General features: G+C 43.8%; 1 long non-coding RNA gene across 2 annotated transcripts; it reads left to right on the top strand.

Moving 5' to 3' along the window:
* The first annotated feature begins 46 nt into the window (after window positions 1-46).
* Window positions 47-22,842, top strand: LOC115301548. Of its 2 annotated transcripts, none has more exons than XR_003913152.1 (4): window positions 47-643; window positions 2,693-2,917; window positions 18,106-18,259; window positions 22,699-22,842. It is a non-coding gene; the product is annotated as an uncharacterized LOC115301548 (long non-coding RNA). The 2 variants fall into 2 exon arrangements; XR_003913151.1 differs by having other exon boundaries at window positions 22,522-22,842.
* Window positions 22,843-23,995: the final 1,153 nt, after the last annotated feature.

Here is a 23,995-nt window from a genome sequence, read left to right as displayed (position 1 = left end):
CCCGCCCCGCCCCCTCCGCAGGTCCGCCCCGCTCTTCGGGAGGTGCGCGCCGAGGGGCGGGGCCGCCCGGCAGGTACCTGAGCGCGCGGACTCGCGCCCCGGGGCCCCTCCCTCCTCGTCTCTCCCAACCGCTACCCTGGGCCGCTCTCTCCGGAGTGGTCTTCGGAGACCATGGAGGGGGCAGAAGGGAGATAAAAAGTACCCGAGGTATAGAGGGAACGTTTGGGGCCTGATGAACTTTTATGTAGAGGGGACGAAGACCAGAAGTGTGGCTGCGCCCTTTTCTTGGAAACGGAAGAACCTTTTCCTAGCTGCCTTGTAGCGTTACTTGACTTCACAGCCTAATTTTAAGTTCTTTAAGAATCAGCCCGCTTCTCTTCACTTTTGTGGCTTTACATCGACTACCAGCTTGCTAGCCTACTACAGAGCCCTGGCCCCCGTATTATGGTAGGATCCACTGTAGCACCCTGGCAAGGATGGCCTGGCCCTTTCCTTGTATGCCTCCCACGGTGGGAGTCTCAGCACTGTTCTTGGGAAGTTGTTGAGTGGATTCCTGGATTATCTGTTGATGAAAAGCTGACGAAGTATAAATTGAAGTAAAGGTAACTCTTTTCGTCCCATGGAGCAATCGTTCCCAAAGCGGGTAAGTGGGTTCTGCTCATATCCAGGCCCTACAGATGCTGCAGTGCCGGTGGAGAGAGGGCTAGATCCCAAGATCAAATGAATCTGGGGAAACAGACGCAGTACAATTACTTTCCTTCAGAGTCAAGGTGCACTTACAGGTTTAAGAACTGTGTTTTACTTTGTATCATCCTGTCTTCCCAAATTCACTTAACCTGAAAGGTGGCAGGCCAAAATGTGCCCCTTTGACATAAGGGTTATTTTAAGTTAAAGGCGCTTGAACAACAGCAGATACAAGAAGATCACTCTGATCCTCCTTTTTCTTCCTAAAAGTGGAAGATGAAACTCCCTAGTGAAAGATGTCTTCCCTATCCTGGGAGGCAAGAAACATTCTTATCACCAGAGATAGGGACTGGAGGACCAAGGCAGTCTATACACATAAACCTGGTTAAGCTAACCCTGATCTTCCAGTCGCTTCACCATTATCTGCCCCAGCTCAAGCCCCCTTTCCATTATTTACCACCCTCTGTCCAACTTTGTATATAAATATTCAGCTCTAACTACTTCTTTGGATCTTCCCTCTCCCATAGGGGCTGCTGCATACATGTAAAAATTCTGTAGCTTCACCCCCATTCACCTATGTCAGTTTAATTCTCAATCCCAGCCAGACACCCTAAAACGTTGGTGGTAAAGTTTCACCTCCCCTACACACCACACAACTCTCTTCCTGATAAATGGCTGTTGCCATCCTGGGGCATTAGTGCTTCAACTCATACACTTTCATAAACACTGCTTAAAAGTCCTCGTACATTCACCTTCAATCATTTCTCTATTACAAATGTTTGCAAAGTTCTGTACTGTTTACACAAAGCTTTCACATGAGTCATCTCATTTGACCCTCACAATTATGATGTAACTATTATTATCCTTGTTCTACAGTTGAAAGTATTGAAGTCAAACAAAGTGGTTGCCTGAGTATAGAGTCAAGACTGACCCTGGACTTCAGACTCCAAGGCTCTTAAATATATATTATATAAAGTGTGTACATATATGGTGTGCTCTATTTGAAGGTCAAATGAGAGACAGAATATGTGTATTTTCTCTGACACTTTATATTAGAAAAACTCAGTTTCCCACCTGTTGTAGGGAAAACCCCATTTCTTTCCTCCTGCGTTTCTCTTGCCCCTATATTTCCTTTACTCCTCTTGTAAAACATTGCATTTCCCACATTTCTGGTCACCAAGTATGTGGAGGTTTTCCCCCCACACCAAGCAATTCACTGCAACACCAGATAGATGTCCCACAATTCAACTCAATTCTCACATTACGCATCTGGAGAGAGCGTCAGATCCCGCAGGTGAAGGGCCTAGGCCCACAAGACTGTCCTCCTGCACCCCTAACCCCCACATCACATTCCAGGCTGTGCGTCTGCCCAACTGGCTCTAGGTCAGAGGTTCCAATGACACACACACACACACCCCATCCCCGCTCCTCCTTGGGTTCAATTAATTTGCTAGAGCAGCTTACGGAACGCCGGGAAATGCTTGCTTAGTTTTACCAGTTTATTACAGGATATGATAAAGGATACACATGAACAGCCAGAGGAAGAGAGAGATATAGGGCAAGGTCTTGGAGGGTCCCCATGGAGTTGGGGTGCATCGCCCTTCCACTGTGGATGTGTTTGCCCACCTGGGAGGTCCTCAAACCTTGCACTACTGCGATTTTCTGGAGATTTCCTCACAGAGGCATAATCGCTTATAAGCCCCACTTCCAGCCACTCTCCCCTCTTTGGAGAATGGGGGCAAATTTTTAACCATGGCTTGGTCTCTGTGATGACCATCCCTCAACCAGGAGCCAGCCAGGAGCCCACGCAGAGTCACCTAGTGTTCGTATCACTTGGAAATTTACAAGGGTTTTAGGAGCTCTGAGCCAGGAACCTGGGGCAGAGATGGATATTTATTTTCCATCATCTCACACCCTTCAATAGAGCACATCCTTGGCTAGAAATCTCTAGATACACGCGTTAGTTCTCAAGGTGAGGGATCTTTACCTATCCTTTACTCTCCGGCAGCACCTGACATCATAGTGCAGGACTAAACGTGTCGCTCACATGTGCTGAAGGGAAGAAGAATAAGTGAATGTGAGCATGCTCAGGAATACTTATTAAACTGAACAATCTTACCAACCTCATCGACGATGCAGAGGTCCCAAGAGAAAGCAATCCCTGAACTGTTCACCGTTTCCTTACATCTTCATCTGAACAGGTGTTCTTAGAAGAACACTTCTGTTGACAAAGGTAGTTGTTTGAAAACAATGAAACTGTGTTCTTTGCTTTCCTTGAAATGGGTCTCCTTCCTGTTCCAGAGGCAAGCTAAGAATAGAGGATACTATACACCTTTCTTTGTGCCCTTGTGTTTAAACTCTTCCCATAAAGCAACAGTTGTTGCAACATTCTGAGTGGCTTCCTCACCGCTGGCCCTGCTCACTACCTGAGTCCCAGGCCCTCTTCCAAAGTTTGGCTGAATGTACAGAGCTGAGAGCTATCCATAGATTTTCCCAGAGGTCTTCTATGGATTCTGCTTGAGCAGCTAGGTGTGCCCAGTTTCCTAGATGCATTGCAAATTCTAACCCTATAAGTTCACCTGCACCAGAACTTCACAGGGGGCTATTTAGACTTTGATCCTTCAACCCCACTTCCAGACCTTTATTCCCTCAAGTTTCTCCCACAATTCTGTAGGATCTTCTGCTTACATATGTAACCCTCTAGTGATTCTGCTTCCCTGGCTGCAGCCCTCTGATTCACCAGGCATGTCCTTGGCTGCCCAACAGAATGGTTACATGGATTATACCTTTCTTCCCTTCCCCTATGAAAGAAAAAGTACTGATGTTATAAGTAGTAACTACAAATATCTGGGTAGAGTCACACATTGGTAGGGGTCTCTCCAAGAGAGGGTAGTGATTTAGTTGCTCACTAGCTTTACCGTATGAAATCACTGGAGTATGGAACCTGACTTTTGGCTTTTCAAGCTTAGAAACTTGCTTTTTTTCCCCACTAGCATTTTAAGTAAAACTTTGTTGAAGAGAAAGGCCTAGTCGAGCTCACTAGGGCCTGAAGTAGACAATAAGTTCTACCAATATTAATAGGACCCATCTATGAACAGAACATGAGACAAAGAATTATTGCAGGTCCCAGACACTCCTATCTCCAAACACTACACCCTGCAGAAACAACCATCTAGGAAGCTGAGTGTGAGTGATTATCAGAAGGTTGCCTGGGGAGAGACATGGAACCAAAATCAGAGGAATTAGGAGAAATACCGCGGGATTAATAGCACCAAGTTATGATAGCCATCGTCACCACCACAGAACAGACCAGCATGTCACAGTTGCAGACGTGCAGCGTGGTCTCCCTCCCTCAAGGTGGTCATAGACCCTCTTCCCTGCTGTGGCTTACATTAGTGGCCCCAGTCCTTCATCCCTCACTGTACTCTTTGCCATGACTTTGAATTTCCTTCCACTCCAGGAGTGAACGAGATTCCCCTAGCCCTTGATTATGGGTTCATCCATTTGACTCACTTTGGCTAATAGAGTGATATAGGACCAAGAGCGTACACTTCTGCGCTCAGCTGAAGAGGCCTCGTATGTTTCCGCTTGCCTTCTTGGGCTTCTGCCAAAGCCGTGAGAAGATTTTTGCCTGGGCCATGCCAGGTGGTCCAAAGAGGATGAGAGACATGGAGCAGAGTCATTCCAGACAAACCCAGACTAGATGAGCTAATCCCCAGCTGACCAGCAGACACATGAGAAATAATAGATGATTGTCATTTTATGTCGTGGCATATTGGGACTATCTGTTACACAGCAATAGTTTCCTGACACACCCTCCATCCATGATTTTCTGTGGTGAGGTGGAGAGTTCCAGATCAGTGTGCCCAGACCCCCCCTCTCAGGTCACTAGGAGGCTCCAGTTGGGCCAATGGTAAAGCAGAGGATTCAGCCTCACAAACCTCAGTAAAATTCCACTGAACAATATTCTATCCTTTTGGTCAGATATGAAATCAAAACATGTGTCACAGCAGAAAAGAGAAAGATTTAGAAACTCTTTGGATGACTACATCTGAATATTAGTGCTTGTTTACAAATGCAGCTCAAACTCACTATTTGAAATGAAATTTGAAGGCTATCATTTGCGAGTTTTGCTTTCATCAGAGTTTGAGGAAAACTCATACGCCCAGAAAAATCCCCAGGCAGTTTGGGATGCCAAGACTTTCTTTCCTTCTCTTTAAAATTGCTCCATAAAGAGAATGAATAAATGTGGCTGGCAGATGAGCCAAATAACCAAACATGTATTCGTATGACAATTGTGTCTTAATTTGTTAGTTTGAAGTATGCATTGATCTTTATGTTAATTAGAGGCATAGGTTGGGGGAGGGGTGTCCTCAAAACACTTTCTGGTCCTATTTTCTTGGGCATTCCTTCCTCCCCCATGACTCCCTGCCTATTGCTAGCTTCCCCCCACCCTTCTAGTTTATGAGGGGACAGATGACGTCCGTCATTTTTTGAGGAAATGTGGGAGGTCTGCAATCCATTTCCTACTTGATGCGAGCTCCATTTACCAGAAGAAAAATGAAAAACAACAACACAAACATAGTTCCAGCAAAACTGGACAGCAGCTCCACGCACTGGCTTTTAAAGAGCTATTGTATAACCCTGTGAGGTGACAGCACTCCAGGGACGCACGGGGTCTGTGAGGGCCAATGAAGCATACCCTTCCATTCCTAAAAAACATCCCCTCAGGAAACAATTTGGCGTTTCCTGCAAAACATGAACTTGCTTGGCAGTCTGACCAACTCATCACCGCTGTTCATCTCATACCGCATGCCTGATTAATAACAATAACTAGTCTGAGAACACAGCGGATATAACTTCAATGGGAAAGGGGGCAAGGGAAATAATACCCTGGCCAAACAGACACGCGTGCGCACATGCCCACACACTTACCCCCGGCATACAAAGCCACTTAAAAATGTGAAGAAATGTAGGACATCTGGGTGGCTCAGTTGGTTAAGTGTCTGACTCTTGGTTTCGGCTCAGGTCATGATCTCACGGTTCATGGGTTTGAGCCGGCTTTGGGTTCTGTGCTGACAGCATGGAGCCTCCTTGGGATTCATTCATTCATTCATTTTCTCTCTCTCTCTCTCTCTCTCTCTCTCTCTTTCTCTCTCTCTCTCTCTCTCTCTCTCTCTCCCCTCCCCTCCACTCCCCTCCCCTACTCAAGATCTCTCTCTCTCAAAATAAATAAATAAACTTTAAAAAATGTTGAGAAATATAAAATGCCTAAATCAAAACCACTTCATTGCGAAAACAGGGTTAAAAATTATTTCCCTCTCCCATCCAAATACATTTGGAATGATAATGGCTGCCATTCTCTGCTGACCTATCATATGCCAAGCGCTGTGTTGTGTATGAACACACACACACACACACACATACAGGTATGAATAAGCTTAGTTTTAATTCTTCCAACAACCCTGTAGAGTGGGGATTATTGTCTAAACTTTATAGATAAGCAGCTTTTCCAAGATCACAAGAAGTCAGGATTTGACCTTAAAGCTGTGTGTGACTCTAAAGGTCAAGCTCCTTTCATTAAATCACAGGCTTGGTCAGCAAACTGGAAAGTCCAGACATTGGAGTTGTGTTTACATAAATCCAATTCATAACTCAAGGCCCGTTGAAATTGCCATCTCTTCTAAGAATTCCTGACTTGTTCTAGACAGAGCTTCGATGGTTACAAGGAACAGAAACTCACTAAAATTAGTTCAAGTAAATGGCAGAGCATGGCACTCTGGGCAAGGAAACAAAGAGAAATACTTTTTCAGGAATCTCAACAAGTAAGCCCGAGGAAGAGCAGAAGCCAAGACTGTCCAGACACCCATTGGCCCCTCATCTCCCAGAGGCCGCTTTTTTCTGCATGCCTGCCCATCCCGACCCCCTTCTTGGGGTCTCTGATCCCTCAGACTTGCAGTCTGCACTGGAGTCCACAATGGCTGCCTTGATGGCAAATCTGCTAGACCTTTGAGCTTAGGACCTCCCACCTGAAAGACGTAACTGCACCTCCCTTTCCAGATTCCAGCAATCTGATGGGCTCAGCTCAGATTTTCCATACACAGGATGCTGGCTGATCTTCCCCAGCGTGCAGTTGGGCACACTGGGTCAGATGTTGACCTTGGCTCAGTTAGAGGCAGCTGGGAAGGGAGGAGCATGTGATCTGCTGCTACACCTGGGCAGGGAGCACCCTAAAATCCAATAAGTACTCAGCTCTTACTCTCATTTTCTTTACAAGGCTGGCTTATACACCTAGTTTAATTTTAAGTTGCTTCCTCTTGCTCTCCAAATGCCTTTTATTTTCTAGTTTCCTAGACAGCCATACCTTATGCCTGCAATGCCTAGCAGAATGCTAAGAAAACAATGGACACTTAAACATTATTTGCTTTATCAGGGTTCATCGTGGGGCAGGACAATGCAGATGACCAGGAAGAATGTCTTTATTCTTTTTCTTGCCCACAGAAAGGCCAACAGAACTAGAAAGAAAATATAAAATATGATTACAAGTCTTTAACTTCACTGACTTAGCTGTGGCATAACGGATAGAAAAAGGAATTTGATCCTGAGCAGACAGATTGTCTAGAGTTTCTTCTCTTTTTTAAATTTTATTTTAATGTCTTATTTATTTTAGAGAGAGACAGAGTACATGTGGGGGAGGGGCAGAGAGAGAGGGGGAGACACAGAATCCGAAGCAGGCTCCAGGCTCTGAGCTGTCAGCACAGAGCCTGACGCAGGGCTTGAACCCACGACCCATGAGATCATGACCTGAGCTGAAGCCAGATGCCTTAACCAACTAAGCCACCCAGGTGCCCCAGAGTTTCTTCTAACTCTTACTTAAAGAGTCATCCAGGCCAATGGCTCTCAACCTAGAATATGCTCCCTTGTATCATATCTTTGCTCTGATTCTATTGCTCTGATTCTGTTTGCTCTGATTTGCAAACAGAAAAAATATCACAAATAGTTTTGAAGGCTTGTTGTTAAATTACTAGTAACAAATGATTGGAAACCATGCTACAATTGGCATTGTACTTGAAAGGGGTAAGTTTAGGACATTCTACTGCCAATAGCTGAGATGACACCAACTGTATCAATGAGATATTTTGGTCACCAGTAACAAAAACCCCACTGAAGTAGTCATAAAGATAAGGAAATGTATTAACTTGTGTGGTGGCTTAAATCATGTTCATAATTCTTTGAAACTCATCTGAAAGGTTGGGCTCTATATCCCCTCTCCTTTACGTAGGCTAACGATAGTGACTGGTTGACCAAGAGAATACGATGGAAATTACAGAATGTGGAAATAATGAAATAGGACATCCAAGACTAGGTCATAAAAGGCACTACAATTTCTATTTGGCGGTCTTTGGGTACTTGCTCTTACGCAGCCACCATGCTCTGAGGAAGCCAAAGTAGTTTGTGGAGAAACCCACATGGAGTTGCCCACATATAGAGAACCAAGGGCCAAGACCCTCTGATCCAACTGAGCCAGCACCAGCTTTCCAATTAGCTATGTGGGTGAGCCACCTTGGAAGTGAATCCTTCAGCCTCTAGTTGAGCTGTCCCCACTGACACCTTGTGGAGCAGAGACTGGAGCCTTCCCCACTGAGCCCTGCCTATATTGTGTTTAGGAGCTAAATAATGATAAACGTTGTTGTTTCAAGACTCTACGTCTTGGGAAGGTCTGTTGTACAACCATAGATCATGGAAAGTAAGTGCAAAGGTAGGTGGAACTTCCAAGTCATTGTTTCAGCAATCCAATCATTTATCACCGAATGTTTTCCTTCCCTTTGCTCTTTTCTAGATTATGTAAACTTTTGACCTCCCTCGTGCTTATAAAATGGCTAACAGGGACGATCAGACCTTTTTCTTCAATTCAGATGAGGGAGATAGAATGAATTCCCTGGAGCCAATTTTGAGGGATCAATGGTTCCAGACCCCACAAACGTCTCTCTTTGTATCTCTTTGGCCAGAACAGGCTCACAGTCTCATTCTTGAACCAGTGACTTGGCAAAGAGGATGAGATAACAATTTGACTAATCAGGCCTACCCTTTAAGTTGAGATCAATTCCCCAAACCATACTGCTGCTACTTATGGGATAGAATTGATGTTGGAAAAGCCACTTCATTGATGTAAGATGTTTGAAAAGAGGGTCAGGTAGAGGGGAAAACTCTCCTGATATGGCCAATCCCAAAAGATGACAACTAGGAAAAGAGTCACAGGATTGGGATTGTCCTGATGAAACTACACAAAAGCTAGCTTTGTATACATTGTGAAGTCTACTTTAAAACCCATTAACTCAGAACCTTTCCTTTGTCCTCTCTTCGGGCATCTCCACTTTTATCACCTGTCCCACCTTCATCTGCCATTTGCATATTTATTTCTACTCTCTGGCAATGGTTGGCCCAGTAGGGAAAAGGGGCACTGTTCAATTTCTGGCAACTTTATTCCAATTTCCCTTAGAAGAATAACTCCTCTGAATAGGCAAGTGTTGGTATCATTATTTTTCATAGTTTTGCTGATAAAATAATTAAGGCTTTATGGCTTAGGCAGATTATTTCTCCCTGGATCTATCTATTCCTATGAAAAGTGAAGAGAGTAGCCAGAAGATTGATAACCGTTCTAGCTCCAAAAATTTCTGCATTCTACCTCCTACCTTCTCTAAGATGGCTATAGCCATGCCTGAAAATCGGTGTCATTTCGCAGCAGTCATGCTCTATGCTCCCCTTCAGAGTCCCTATATCCTTATCTTTAGTTTGCTTTCACTGCTCTGGGTCATCTCCAAATTCTGCCTTCCTTCTTCATGTCCTGGACTGGCTAAAAGTCATGAGGATTCCTTAACTTTTCTACATGGAGAGTTTCCTGCTCATACCTATCGGGATTATGCTGACTCCTATAAACACAGTACAATGTTGGGATGGCATTCAGCGAAAAATTAATTTCCCAAAACTGAATAGGCAGTTTCTTGAAAACAAATACATGGGAAGATTAAATTTAGGGTGCTCAAAGGAGACATCTATTTATACTCTGATCATAAGAATCACCCTGTCCTCTACTCCAAATGTGGGCTTCCAGCAGCAGCTGCTATATTTGCCCATGATTTCACTCCCCCCGCCACCCCAGTCAGAGTTGATTGGCTCATGAGAAGGCACCTGAACCCAGGGAACATTCATCAGAATCTTTGCCTAGATTTTTTTTTTCAAACTATAAACAGGAAAGAGAAGTCAGTCCTCTGTTTTGGTGGTGGAAGACCCTTTGATGGCCATACCTCCAAAAGAGAAGTCAATATATAATAAAGGACAATAAAAGTAGATATGCCAAGAGAAGCAAAAATGGTATCAGAGGTTCCAAAGGCACTAGATTTCTTGGTTGTGTTCAGTCCTTAGGGAAAAAGACGCACCCTGTTTTTCCCACTGTTCTAATACATAAGCCACACCAGTTATAAACCCACAAATTACATCTTTTGCCTAAGTTAACACATGTTTAGTTTCTCTCACTCAAACACGTGACAATGGGAATTCTCTTCATTTGATTGTGATTTGCATACATTTTCATTTGCTTTGCATGGTGCTCACCTCTCAGTATTGGTGTAAGACCTGAGGTGCTGGAAAAACATGGGGTTTACAGGCGGAAGACCTGAGTTTAAATTCTGGCTTTTATACTTTTTTGTGTGTGTGTGAGAACCTGAGCCTCGATCTCCTTCCTGCAAAGCAGGGATAATGATAGTCTTTGCCCTAGAAATTGCTCAGGGTCATTATGATGATCAAAAGAAGAAAATGAGGAGGGACAGGCCACATTCATCCTTGCACTCCTAATGTCTACCATAAAGTATTATGACAGTGGTGTAGACACTGAACAAATATTCAGTGAGGGAAAGAAAAAAATACCAAAGCCTTTTGTACACGAAAGCACTATTTGAGTGTGAATTAAAATGATTAAGACCACTTCACAATGGTGGAGTATATGTATAAAGATGTACGTTGGCAGGTTAAGTTGATTTTGGTCTGACGATTTTGCCCCTTCCTATAAGCTTCCTATAAACAACATAGGAAGTGAATGGAACTTGTATCTGGTACATCTCCACCCTCCCTTTGGTTATTCTCCCTCTTTTTGGTCCAGACAGCACGTCAAAGTGTCTCTGGTCCCCAGTTCTAAATGGAGCCAATGCTTTGGAGTTGCTGGATGCTGTTGCAGAAGCATCAAGATGGAAATGACGGTGAAGAAAGCGGTTGTTAAAAGAATCCCAGGCCTTTTCGCTTATGATTGGCACATAAAACTCACCTCGCCCTCTGAAGCATCAACATAGCTAAGGCTCCCACAAAACTCTCAGGATGGAAATTGCCTGTTTGTGACTCCTTTTTCCATTTCTAAATGCCTATTATAAAATTATATAAGGAAGACATGGGGATTTAAGAAGCTCCATTGCCTGGGACCATTCAATGTATAAACAAACTGATCTATACATCAATATTATAACACAGCAGAGTGTAGCCACCAACGTTTATAATGATAACCCTGCATCATCATCAAGTAAAACTTCACATATGACATAGTCTGGCTACCAAGACAAAAGAAAGTGGACAATATTTTATTTTTAAGATCCATCAGAATGACTACAATTATTTCAAAGTTTTAGTGCTTCAAAAAGTACATTCTGAATTATTGGAAACAAAACTCCCAAAATGATTTATTTTACAACTATTCAAGAGAGACTTAGTTTTGGGGTATCATTGCTCATTCAATGGTTCAGTATGTTAGTTGCAGGTACTAAATGCCCATGAGTTAAAGCTCCCAACCCTTAACACTGCACAGTAGGTGAAAATGAACAATCTCCCAAAAAATAAATGTATGCTGTTGGGACAAAAATGCTTTGCCCCACTAACTTTGACTTTTTGTACTCATAAGGGAATCTTGTCTTTGGCCAAATTTCCTATAGCAAAGATCGTTGAAAAAATATGAATTCTCACAGGCTTTATCATTTTTTTAATCCCACTAATAGATCACTAATTTATTGTTAATTGAAACAAATTATCTCCTACTTTCCTACCTTACTAGGCATAATACTATGTGTGCTTTAACCTCTGCTGCATTTACTTTTATAATTTCCACCAGTACATCACCGACCTGTTGTTAGTTGTTTGAAACAAATTTCTTCCACTTTCCTACCTTAATAGACATAAGATGATATGTGTGCTTGAACCTCTGCTCCTCTAATGAGTCATAAAAAAAACTTGCGTGGCATATCTGAGGAGCAGTAAGAGGGCCACAGCAACTGGGATAAGAGAAAGAGACGGAGAAGGGGAATTCAGGACAGAGGAGCATAGGGTAAGGTTCAGGGCAAAAGAGGTGCCATCATAAAGACATTTGCTTTTATTTTGAATAGGCTGAGAAGCCATTGAAAGTTTGGAGGTAAAGGAATGACATTAAAAGATTTAACTTTTATTTGGATCACTCCAGCTGTTGGGTTGAAAAGAGATGGGGCCAGGAGTTGGGAGCAAAGGTGGAAGCAGAAAGACTAGCTAGTCAACCAATAATAATGGAGGCAAGACAAGAGGGTGGCTGAGACTAAAGTGGTAGGTATGAAGGTGATAGGTGTGAAGCTTGAATGATACACGAGCAAAGACACAGCACAGTGATTGCCACAGTCCGCCCCCAGCGAGATATTATCATGTATGATGGCATTCTGAACCCCAAGACTCATCATTACAGCGTTGGTTGATCAAATGGCAGACCCGGTTGTGTGATTACAAGTCAGAGTCAACGTCAGGATTAGGAAAGGAACTTTTTGAACATTTCTGCATAGATCAACCAAAATAAACAGAAAATGAGTCAGAACTAAAGAATTTGTGCTCTGGGGTTCATTAGTGGCTCAGGTTAAGCAACCAACTCTTGATTTCATCTCAGGTTGTGACCCTGTGGTCATGGGATCAAGCCCCACATTGGGCTGTGTGCTGAGCGTGAAGCCTGCCTGGGATTCTGCCCCTCCCCTGCTTGCACTCTCTCTCTCTGCCCTTCCCCTGCTTGCACTCTCTCTCTCTCTCTCAAAATAAATTTAAAAAAATAAACATTTTAAAAAAGAGTTTATGCTTCCCCTCCTTGAAATGTTTGCTTGGGTTATTTAAAAATATTATACACACACACACACATGCATGTATACACACACACACACACACACACACACACACACACGCATACATGAAAAACCTGTGATCAAAAAGCTTGTTGAAATGACTCAGTTGCCCAGAATCCAGCCTGGCCTTGCAGAGCTCTTAGATATTAAAAATCATTTCTATGGTCTTACATTTTTTGGTTTAACAAGCACAAGAGGCCATGAACTCCAATATCTGAAGCAAACGTGTTAAACATCTGGGATCTGGCATAAGTTTCTCCTGTGGGATGCATTGTTTGTGCAAACTTTTATTGAATAAAAAAAAAGTAAGGACTGAGTTTCAAAATAATCGTGTAACCTAGTAAGAATATTTCTCTGAAACCGGAGTCAAAACACGGAGTTCTTCAATCCATTGAATAAACTTAATTTAAAATCAGGCTAGAAATCAGTTCTTAAAACGGAGAGTGTCTAAATGGAATCAAGCGTACAGATCCAGAGCTCTCACGCTAACAAGACAGCTAGTCTCAATTAAGTGGATTTTTCCAGGCTAAAAGCTCAGGCTACCAACCACACTCAGAAAGTGATCGTAAGCTCTGTCACTTAAACACAGCTGATCTTGGACAATTTACTCCATCTCTGGGCTTGGTATTCCTTATCTCCTATAAAAAATTGAAGAAAAACAATACTGCCCCACAGATCTTGGAAATTTGCAACCATAAAACAAGAGAATACTAAGGGTGGCTGAACGTTTAAAGCTCTCTAAGAGTAGACACATTGGAGAAGCAGAAATACAGAGGGGGAGGAGGAAGAAGTAGAAGGTAAGAGATTGCTATCAGAACACGGGAGAGATCAAACCAGCTGAACAAAGCTCTGAAAGAAGAAAAGCTAAGGGTGATCTTCTGGAATGTTCCTCAAGGATGCGAAAACCTCTTATAATCTTTGATATTCTCCCCAGAGTGCCCAGGACAGCATCCACTGACTGACAGACAAGTCCCTCTGATTTCTACAACCCACGCCCTGAGCATTCTAAGGGTGGGTGCAGGGAAGGGGCCTACCCCATGGTCTCTGGCAGGCTGAAGAACAGGAAGTAGAAAAGAAATATGGCTCCCAAAAGGGGAATAGGTGTGGCTGTTTCAATCCACATCTCCCTTCTGAGAGGGGCTGCTAGTCCCTGCAAAGAATTTTCAGACAGCTGAGTGTCGGGAAGGGTTTGGCCTCAATGGTAGGCTGGGAGCCGAGTTTGAGAGCCAGAGTTCTGCATGATAGGGTAAGATGGATTTGGAGTTTGGGGACTTCATGGGGAGAGGGGATGCAGAGGCATGTTGAGCATGGTAGAGGGAGCCAGTGAAACAGCAGGGACAGAGAGCTAAAATGTTCATTCCTCTCTGTGTTGTCTCGACTCTCAGGTCCTCTGTGAAGCTGACTACACACCCAAATGGAAATGGTGTTTGTGTTAGTTTCCCAGGGCTGCCGTAGAAAGGACCACAAACTTGGCTAAAAACAATAGAAATTTATTCTTTCACATTTCTGGAGGTTCAAAGTCCAATATCAATGTGTCCGCAGGGCCAAGCTCCCTCTGAAGGCTCTAGAAAAGAATCCTTCCTTGCCCTGTCTAGTTTCTGATGACTCCTGGAAATCCTTGGTGCTTTTTGATTTGTGGCCACATCACTCCAGCTCAGCCTTGTCTTCACATGGCCTTCTTGCTTTCTGTCTATCTTTGTATGTCCTCTATTTTTCCTATAAGAACACCAGTCATTGGATCTAGGGCTCACCCTATTCCAATATGACCTCATCTTAACTTAATTACATATCTAAAGCCCTTATCTCCAAATAAGTTCACATTTTCATGTTTCACATGGGCATGAGTGGGGGAGAGGCAGACACTGTTCAACCCACTAAAGGGTTGTTTCATCTTGTTTTTGTGGAAATCAAGCAAGAGGCACAGTTTTGTGTCAGGGTCAACTTGACAAGGAACTGGGTTGGTAGTGAAACGGCCTATAAACCAAGTGAATTCAAGAGAAATTCAGTGTTTGGAGTTAGAGGTGACCATAAAAATAAAAAACTCCCTCTAGGTCCCATGGAAGTTTTCAGAAATCAGGAAGTGGTTTGGAATTCCATAGGATATGGAATGAGAAATTCAAGGCAATATTATCTAGACCTTGTAGGCCAAGGAGACCACAGCTGGCTTTTGGGTTACCAATAAAACCAAGACAAGTGGGGAAAAGGGAAAACAGAGAGATGAAAGAGAAGGAAGAACAAAAGCAAAAAAAAAAAAAAAAAAAAAAAAGGTAGGGAGATGAGTAATAAAGATGGATGAGTCTTTGAAGGACAACCAAGGAGAAAGAAGCATAAGTTCTTTAGAGTCAGGGTTAGGATCTAGCACAAGACCTGGTATATAAAAAATACTCAAGATAAGCTTGAGGAAGAAAGAAAAGAAGAGGGGGAAGGGAGGGAAGGAGAGAGAAAGGAGAAGGAGAGAGAGAGAGGTATGCATGGCAGGCATCATGCACTGTCACCAAACATTGCCTCCACCATCACCCAGAGATGTCCATTTGGTGGCTGCCTACTCGTGATCCTACATTAACTCCAAAGACCAGGGTGCCACATGGGAATGCTTTTTGCTTCTCTCTCTGTATCATAGATCCTTAGACTGCAGAGACAGCTGTCCATTTTCCACCCAAGGCTTCCATCCTTTTCTAATGATGAGTATTCTACTTTAGCTCTAGCTGGAGCTGCGCACAGTTCTGGCCTCTGTGTGTGTGGTTTCTGCCATCCCTCAGGGTGCCAAAATTCACCTTATCAAATCTCATGAAAGGACATGAAAGTGTTCTCAATTGGTTGAAGTTCCTTCAACACAAATGAGCAAAAAGAGCCCTGTAGATTAAAGAAATAGCTTTCATATTACTTGAGATACAAACAGTTAAAATAGTTTAGGATGAGACACATCCTTGGTCTAAGGCGAAAAAGAACTAGACCAAGAATCAGGAGACCTATATGCCCATCTACCACCAGGTCACCAGAGCTAGTCAATCCCCCAGCCCCACCTCAGATGCCTCATTGTAAACAAAGATATTGGACCTCATAACATAATTTCTAAATTGTTTCAGATCCATATGGTCTCTTCGGGGCATCATCAATAAAATTCAATTTAAACCACCTCCCTGGTACATGCATAGGAAGAGTGGAAATGTTGCTAGAAACCATATCCTCAGTTTGTAGAAAGTGAAGATGACACGGACCAGATTTGAAATCTGAAGTGAAATGAAATGTTAATTGCTGAGGGTGTGCTGAAGCAAATGGGGCCACTTTGGTCCTCCAAGTTCCAGGAATTGTTTATAAACTGAGTCATGGTTTGGGTGAATGGCTTGGATATTTAGAATATTTGAGGCGGAGAAAGGCATGAGGCAATTGCTGCTTGCTAGAAGAGAAGCACCAAGCGTTTCCATGTGCATCATCTTATTTCTCAAAACAACAAGGAGGTATCATTATCTCCCTTTAGCAGATGAGGAAAGTGAGGTTCATAAAACCCGAGCAACTTTCTCCAGTTCACAAACTGCTGGGTGGTGGAAAGGGGACCCACATCCAGCTCTCTTCCACTCCAATCCCATAGTTCCTCCTGCCTCACCAGACTGAGATGATTACACCCAGATATCCGAATTTTATAGAATAAAATTCCTATAAAGAACCATAGTGGTGTCTAGCTCACTTTTCCATTTGCTGGTGTAAAGAACGCAGGCATGCTTTTGAACGGAGAGCGATGGGTTATCTGGCCAGGGGCCAGAGCAAAGAGTTGTGAGAGCAGGGATTCTTAACCAGGTCAGAGCCAGGGCCAGAATGGAAACTGGAGTTGAGTTGAGTAAATACAGGATTCTGGGTTAAAATGTTCCACAGGTCACAAAAGAAGGATCTCAGGCTGGGGGGCCATGCAACTTGCCCTAGGGTAAGAGAACCTCGAAAAGTTTTCTTCCCCCAGAGAGAGCTGGGACAAGAACCAAGGATGTCTAGACTTCCAGACTAGTGCTCTTCCTACCACATTGCCATAACTCCTTAGGCCAACAAAGTTTTTCCTATATATTTAATTAAATGCAGTATACTCTGAGGGAAAATAAATGCTAACCTCCAACCAAGAACATTTGTTTGCCTAATGGGCTAATTCGAAAATGACTCTACTGCTTCAAGAAGCTAGTATGTGGCATCGTTAGTGCAATTTTCAGTTTTCATATGCGGCTATCAGTCCCTTTTGTTTATCTTAGCATTCTTTCCTCGTACGTGGTATGTACAGACCATGAGGATAGGCGCCCCATCACTCAAGGAAGTGACGGACTCTGTGACTGCTGTCATAAGTGTTTGGTCATCCAGGTCAAAGACTGGATCCTCAAGTTCCCTCATCTGCACCTCCACAGTCACTTCTCAGAAGGACCCCTAGGGTTCAATCTCTAGCACCAAATTTCTCTCTTTCTACCATACTACTTTTTTTTAATTTAAATTTTAATTTTTTAATAAAATGTATCGTCAGTTTGTTTCCATATAACACCCAGTGCTCATCGCAACAAGTGCCCTCCTCCATGCCCTTTACCCGCTCCACACACACTTTGGAGTTTCTTCAGAATACCTCCAGCTGGATGTCTTATGCAAGTTCCACACAATTTTTCTGTCCAAGTTACCCGTGTAGTTGAGATCTAGGCATTTATTTCACTCTATGTAAATTATACCTCAACAAAAAAATAAAAATAGAAGAAGTAGGTTTAAATGGAATTCATCAGGAGCACCTAGGTGGCTCAGTCAGTTAAGTGTTCGACTCTCAATTTCAACTCAGGTCATGGTCTTGTGGTGGTAAGACTGAGCTCTGCATCAGGCTCCACAGTGGGTGTGGAGCGTCCTTGGGGTTCTCTCTCTCTCTCTCTCTCTCTCTCTCTCTCTCTCTCTTTGTGCCCCTCCCCTCCCCATGCATGCACAAACACACTTTCTCTCTCTCTCAAAAAATTGGAATTCATCTAAAAAAGTGTGGGGGGGCACCTGGCAAGCTTAGTCCATAGAGCATCTGACTCTTGATCGCAGGGTTGTGAGTTCCAGCCCCATGTATGGGCATGGAGCCTACTTTTAAAAAATGGAACTTATCTTTCCCTACTACCAAAACTCTTCTTCCTGAAGTATTCTTCAGCCTTGTTCAGGGTGTCCCTTAGCTTCCACACCCAGTAAGTCACAGAGAACTATCGATTCCATCTACTACAATTCTCTTGAATCTTTCCCTTTTTCCTCCATTTTTTCTTGTCAGTTTCCACGATCATGTCCAATCAAACGACACTGACCGCCCACGTTGCGCCAGGCACTGCACCAGCCCTTACGTCTATAGTGATGAACGACACACCGTGTCCTGAAGGAGTTGCCTTTTAGAGCCCCGTGTGGCAACCACAACACTGGAGAAACGGGTAATTCAGAAGGAGTGATGTGGTCTACAGAGGAGGACGGGGCGGTGGCAGTGCTGGTGGAGTGTCAGGCACGGGGCTGGGAACCTGACCTCTGAGGGGAATGTTGGAAGATAAATAGGCATTTGCCAAGTGGGTAAAGAGGGGCGAAGGTGGACAGCTCTAGCAAGAACTGCTGGAGAGAATACTTAAGGCTTTTCAGGTTTGTTTTGTTTGAAATGGCTCATAAAGGAGGGGCACAAGGTACGGGACGGAGCTGGAGAGGTGGGCAGGGGCCAGACCGTGGAGGCCTTCGTCCACCACACTCAGGTGTTTGAACCTTCACCTGTGGGCGGAGCGGATGTCAGTAGAGAGTCTTAAGTAAGAAACTAGTCAGTTTCACTCTTCGGAAAGATCGGTTTAGAGATCGCGATCTCTTATGTGAACAACTGCAATAATTTTCTGCAGTGACTTCTGCCTCTCTCATCTCCCCGCACCATTTCCAAAGTGATCTTCCTAAAAATTAGAACGTGTCCCTTTCTCTAATTAAAAAGCAAAACAAGATTTAAAAAAAAAACAAAAAACCCTACCATAGCTCCCCAGAGCAGAGAGCCGCTACTCCCAAACTCTAAAGAAAATTATTCCTGGAGATGTTGATGGTTGTTCTAGCTGGGGGAGAAAGGTATCCCTTGTGAATACGTATGATTAACCTTTACACAAAAGTAAACCTGCTTCCTTTTATTGCAGAACTTTTCAGAGCCTTTCATTTTCTAATGTCATTTGTGAGTCTTTAACGAGGAGATTCAGATTCTTCAACTTAGTAAACAAGTGAACGCTTTCATCTTGGAGCACCGGTCAGCACCTCCATGGACTAGGGTTCCGGGAAGTGCTGGCCTCCACAGCAAAGTCCAAGCTCAGGGACTTAGATAATCTGGCCTCAACTTCCATGGCTCCTTGCCATCCACAGGTCCTTTTACCCTCTGCTCCAACCACATTGGTCTTCTCAGCGCTCTTCCCTTCCTATGCTTGAGGAATTCTTTAAGTCATAGTAAAATATCAACTCCACTGGGAAAAACTGGCGCATGGGTGATAGTTGTAAGGATATATTTTAATTCGACTACAGGCTACTATCCATAAAACCACACTATAGACCATTTGGGAATAGTTTAGGTGAATGGTTCTGTCATCTGTGAGTCTGTGAAGAATGCTAGACTACATTTTACAAAGAAGGGAAGGGTTGTTATTGACACAGAGACTCTGGTCTCTGGAGACTGTGCACTGTCCCATATTTAAAGAGACTCCAGGGGCGCCTGGGTGGCTCAGTTGATTGAGCATCTGACTTCGGCTCAGGTCATGATCTCATGGTTTGTGAGTTTGAGCCCCGCATCAGGCTCTGTGCTGACAGCTCAGAACCTGGAACCTGCTTCAGATTCTGTGTCTCCCTCTCTCTCTGCCCCTCCCCCACTCACTCTCTGTTTCTCAAAATAAAAATAAAGACATAAAAAAATTAAAAAAAAAAAAGAGGAAGAGAGAGAGCCTCCAGTCTTTCCCAGCCTCTGTGCTCCAGATTACATGAAGAATACAGGCACCATGTCCAGCCAGTAGGTGCCATGATGAATAGGGACCAAGAGAGGGCTGGTAAGTCTTTTTTTTTTTTTTTTAATGTATTTCTGAGAGGCACCCGGGTGGCTCAGTCAGCTGGGCGTCTGACTTCAGCTTAGGTCATGATCTCACAGTTTGTGAGTTTGAGCCCTGTGTTGGGCTCTGTGCTGACAGCTCAGAACCTGCTTCAGATTCTGTGACTCCCTGTCTCTCTCTCTCTGCTCCTCCCCTGCTCACACTCTGTTTCTCTCTCAAAAATAAATGAACATTTAAAAAATTTAAAATAAAATAAAACATATTTCTGGGAATGAGTGGGGGTGGCCTGGCTCCCGGACAAGGGGTGTTGAAATAAAGGAGACTCACCCGAGAACGGAGAGACTGGAGATCAGGAAGGAACCCTGAAAATGAATCCTCAAGAAGCCCAGCTGCAAGGAAGACCCAGGGTTACATCACCGGTGAAGATATTTTCTTCTTTTTTTGTGCAGGGACAATAGGATAAAAAGAAAAGGAGATCCCGGCTCTATTAAGGCAGTGATGTTCTGCATGTGGGAGAACTTCTGTGAACTGGGAAGAGAAGTCAGAGGACCTGAGGGGGGTGCGCTTTGCCCCTCGGACCCTGCCGTGCTCTCACTGGATGGGCCCTGGCCCTGGCCACCTCCTTCCAAATTTGGGATGGAGATTCAACAGTGGGGGTGTGGGGACAAGTCAGAGAAGGGACACGAGGAGAGAAGAGAGGACAGGGAAGACCTGGGAAGACACAGTGGAGGGGCAAAGAACTCCAAGCCTCTGGCCTCACTCAGGAGCACAGCGAGGAACTGGAGTTTGACCTCTGGAGGAAGAACAAGACAACGACCTCGTGTCCACGCTCCTGCCCTCCTCTCCCACCTCAGCCTTCCGCAGGCTGTGCAAGAGCAGAACAGGAGTGGAGGTGGGCTGAGCGGAGCCTGGTGAACATTGAGAATGACGGCAGCCCTCAGCTGTTTCGCAAGATGCAAGCGTGCAGCTGGCGGGAATGCGTGTGAAGAGGATTTGTGAGGGGAGGGTCCGCAGAGCATCGGCTCGCTTTTAGCTGGGAGGGGCAGCTTCTCTCCTCCCAGTCCTGCCCCATCCGGACACGTTGTTCCAAATGAGGCAACCCACGCCTTTGTACGTCCCTTACTGTCCTCGAACTCTTGCTTTCTACCTGGGAGCTCTTCAGCACCTACGTGTGGAAAGCCCTGGCTTTTAGGAGGAAAAATGACCTGGAAGTTTGCTTAAGTGGTACAGAGGACCCTAAGAAGATAATACATTTCAAAGTCCCAACAGGAAAACAACAAAAACTAAAAACCAAAAAACAGGCAGCAAGGAGGTCTAGCTTTCCCAAACTATCATGAATTCTGAGCTGAAAAGATCCTCTTGACGAACCATGACTTTACTGGAAGTAGATTATGGTTTCAATAGTGCCCATCCATATAAAAATGTGTGTTATTGGACGGTACATAGGTCTGCTTTTCAGAAAAACTGGCAAGAGGTTGTGTGAAATGCCAGGCTTACAGTGGAAATCTCCATGCCGTGTTTTGCAATGTGGAACTAGACAAAAGCAAAACAAAACAAAAATGTAAGACTGCAGGTCACTGTAAAGAGCTAAGTTACTTGCAAATGCCATGCATTGCATCCATGATGACTTTTTTGATAAAATTCTTAACAGAGGATGTTCTATTTCACAAATATAACAGCAATCCATGCTCTGCCTTACGGATAATTGCAAATGGTTTGCACTTTAAACCACAGAAGAACTCAAGGTACCTGTTTTATAGTTTTTTAATTAAAAATATTTAATGTTTTATTTACTTTTTTTTTTGAGAGAGAGAGAGAGACAGCACGAGCAGGGGAGGGTCAGAGAAAGGAGGAGACACAGGATCTGAAGACAGGCTCCAGGCTCTGAGCTGTCAGCACAGAGCCCAACACAGGGCTGGAACCCACGAACCATGAGATCATGACCTGAGCCAAAGCCGAACGCTTAACCAACTGAGCCACCCAGGTGCCCCAGATTTTTTTAATTTTTCAAAGTTTATATTTATTTTGAGAGAGACAGAGCAGGGGAGGGGCAGAGAGAGAGAGAGGGAGAGAGAGAATCCTAAGCAGGCTCTACACCAAGAGTGTGGACCCTATGCAGAACTGAAACCCACAAAGCTCAAGATCATGACCTGAGCCGAAACCAAGAGTCAGGCACTCAACGAACTGAGCCACCCAGGGTGCCCTAAAGGAAGTGGCTCTCTTGCGATACAGGCCAGTTCTGCAGCATCAGATGCACTGTGTGGAAGGGCGGATAGCAAGAATTAGAAAAAAGGCTAGATTGAAACAAAAACAATCCTCCCTAAACAAAACTGACTTTTAAATGATATCAGGCTATCCAAGGACCCTCTGGCTCTAGATCCATAGTAATTAGTTAATCTTGATAAATTGGTACCCTTATGACCTTGATGTCTGCATCTAGGTACAATTTACCCCACCTTCATTTTACATCATTGCTCAAGAATATCCCCAACTCCACACACACACACACACACACACACACACACACACACACACACAAAGTGCCCTCGGTCACCGCCTGTGGGTGTGTAATCCCCTCTGTGAGAAAGAAGGCAGCAACAATGGCAATTTATTACCCTTCCGGTGTTGACCCCTGTTTTCTTACCCAGATGGTTTATTTCACTGATGACTGGAGGCGAAGATTCATAAGGAAGAAGCATTCGCAAGTCAAACATTCTAACTGGAGGCTGTCATCACAAGAGCTACCAAAATGATAAATCTTGCCTCTATGGCCTCTCTTTGTCCTAAAGCCTCTTGTCTTTTTGTTTTGTTTTGTTTTTCTTTAGTCTTCAGTTGCTCCTGGATTCTAATGAAGATATCAGCCATTTGTTAAATAAAGACGCGAAGAAATTCAGGAACAAAAATATCAGTAAGGAGGAACAATCTGTATTTGTTTGTGGTGGATGAGCCTCAGCCAATTCCAAAATAATAAAAAGCTTTAATAAATGTTTGCTTTTTTCTTCTTCTAGAAAAGAAAACATTGCATTTCAAAGCATAAAGAATATCAAAAAGAAAGGATATTTTCACCCAACATTGATTCTGTGTTTCTTGCAATGTATTTCACAATTGTAAGCAGAGGCATTTTATACTAAACGTTGAATATGTATCTATAGATATTCATAAGAACTTTTGTTGTACGATCAAAAAGAATGAAATCTTGCCATTTGCAACCAAGTGGATGAAACTGGAGGGTATTATGCTAAGTGAAATTAGTCAGAGAAAGATAAATATCATTATGACTTCACTCACATGAGGAATTTAAGATACAAAACAGATGAGCATAAGGGAAGGGAAGCAAAAATAATATAAAAGCAGGGAGGGGAACAAAACATAAGAGACTCTTCAATATAGAGAAGAAAAGAAGGGTTGCTGGAGGGGTCGTGGGAGGGGGAATGGGCTAAATGGGTGAGGGGCTTAAGGAATCTACTCCTGAAATCATTATTGCGGGATATGCTAACTAACTTGAATGTAAATTAAAAACTTAATTAACTGATGGGGCGCCTGGGTGGCTCAGTCGGTTAAGCTTCAGACTTCAGCTCAGGTCATCACCTCACGGTTTATGGATCCGAGCCCCGTATTAGGCTCTGCTAACAGCTCAGAGCCTGGAGCCTGCTTGGGATTCTGTGTCTCCCTCTCTCTCTGCCCCTACCCACTCACACTCTGTCTCTCTTTCTCTCTCTCAAAAATAAACATTTTAAAAAAGTTAATTAAAAAAGGAATTTCTGTTGTGTAAAACAGATATGCCTTAATCATTATTAACCTAAGTCATTTTGTTCACACTGCTAGAAGGCACCCAGCACATTGTAATCCAGTTTTGTTCCACAGGCTGTGTAACCCTCGGGAAACAGTCTTATCTGTGGACCATTTCTGTCTTGTTCATCTCTCTGAATCCAGAAACTGGCGGAGCCAAAGTTGGCTGGGTGCATCTGCTCAACCAAAGCACCTTCTCCCCTAGAGACAAAAACCTTCTGCAAACAGGATTTCCTGTGCCAAGAGGAAGGTAAAGAATACTGCCCTTTTGTCGCATCCTCTCTGTCCGGGTGACCCTCTCCAGGGTCCAGATGAAGAATTTGTGCGCATTAC

Source organism: Suricata suricatta, chromosome 9, assembly GCF_006229205.1.
Source record: "Suricata suricatta isolate VVHF042 chromosome 9, meerkat_22Aug2017_6uvM2_HiC, whole genome shotgun sequence".
NCBI lineage: Eukaryota > Metazoa > Chordata > Mammalia > Carnivora > Herpestidae > Suricata > Suricata suricatta.
This window is presented reverse-complemented; position numbering and strand designations above follow the sequence as displayed.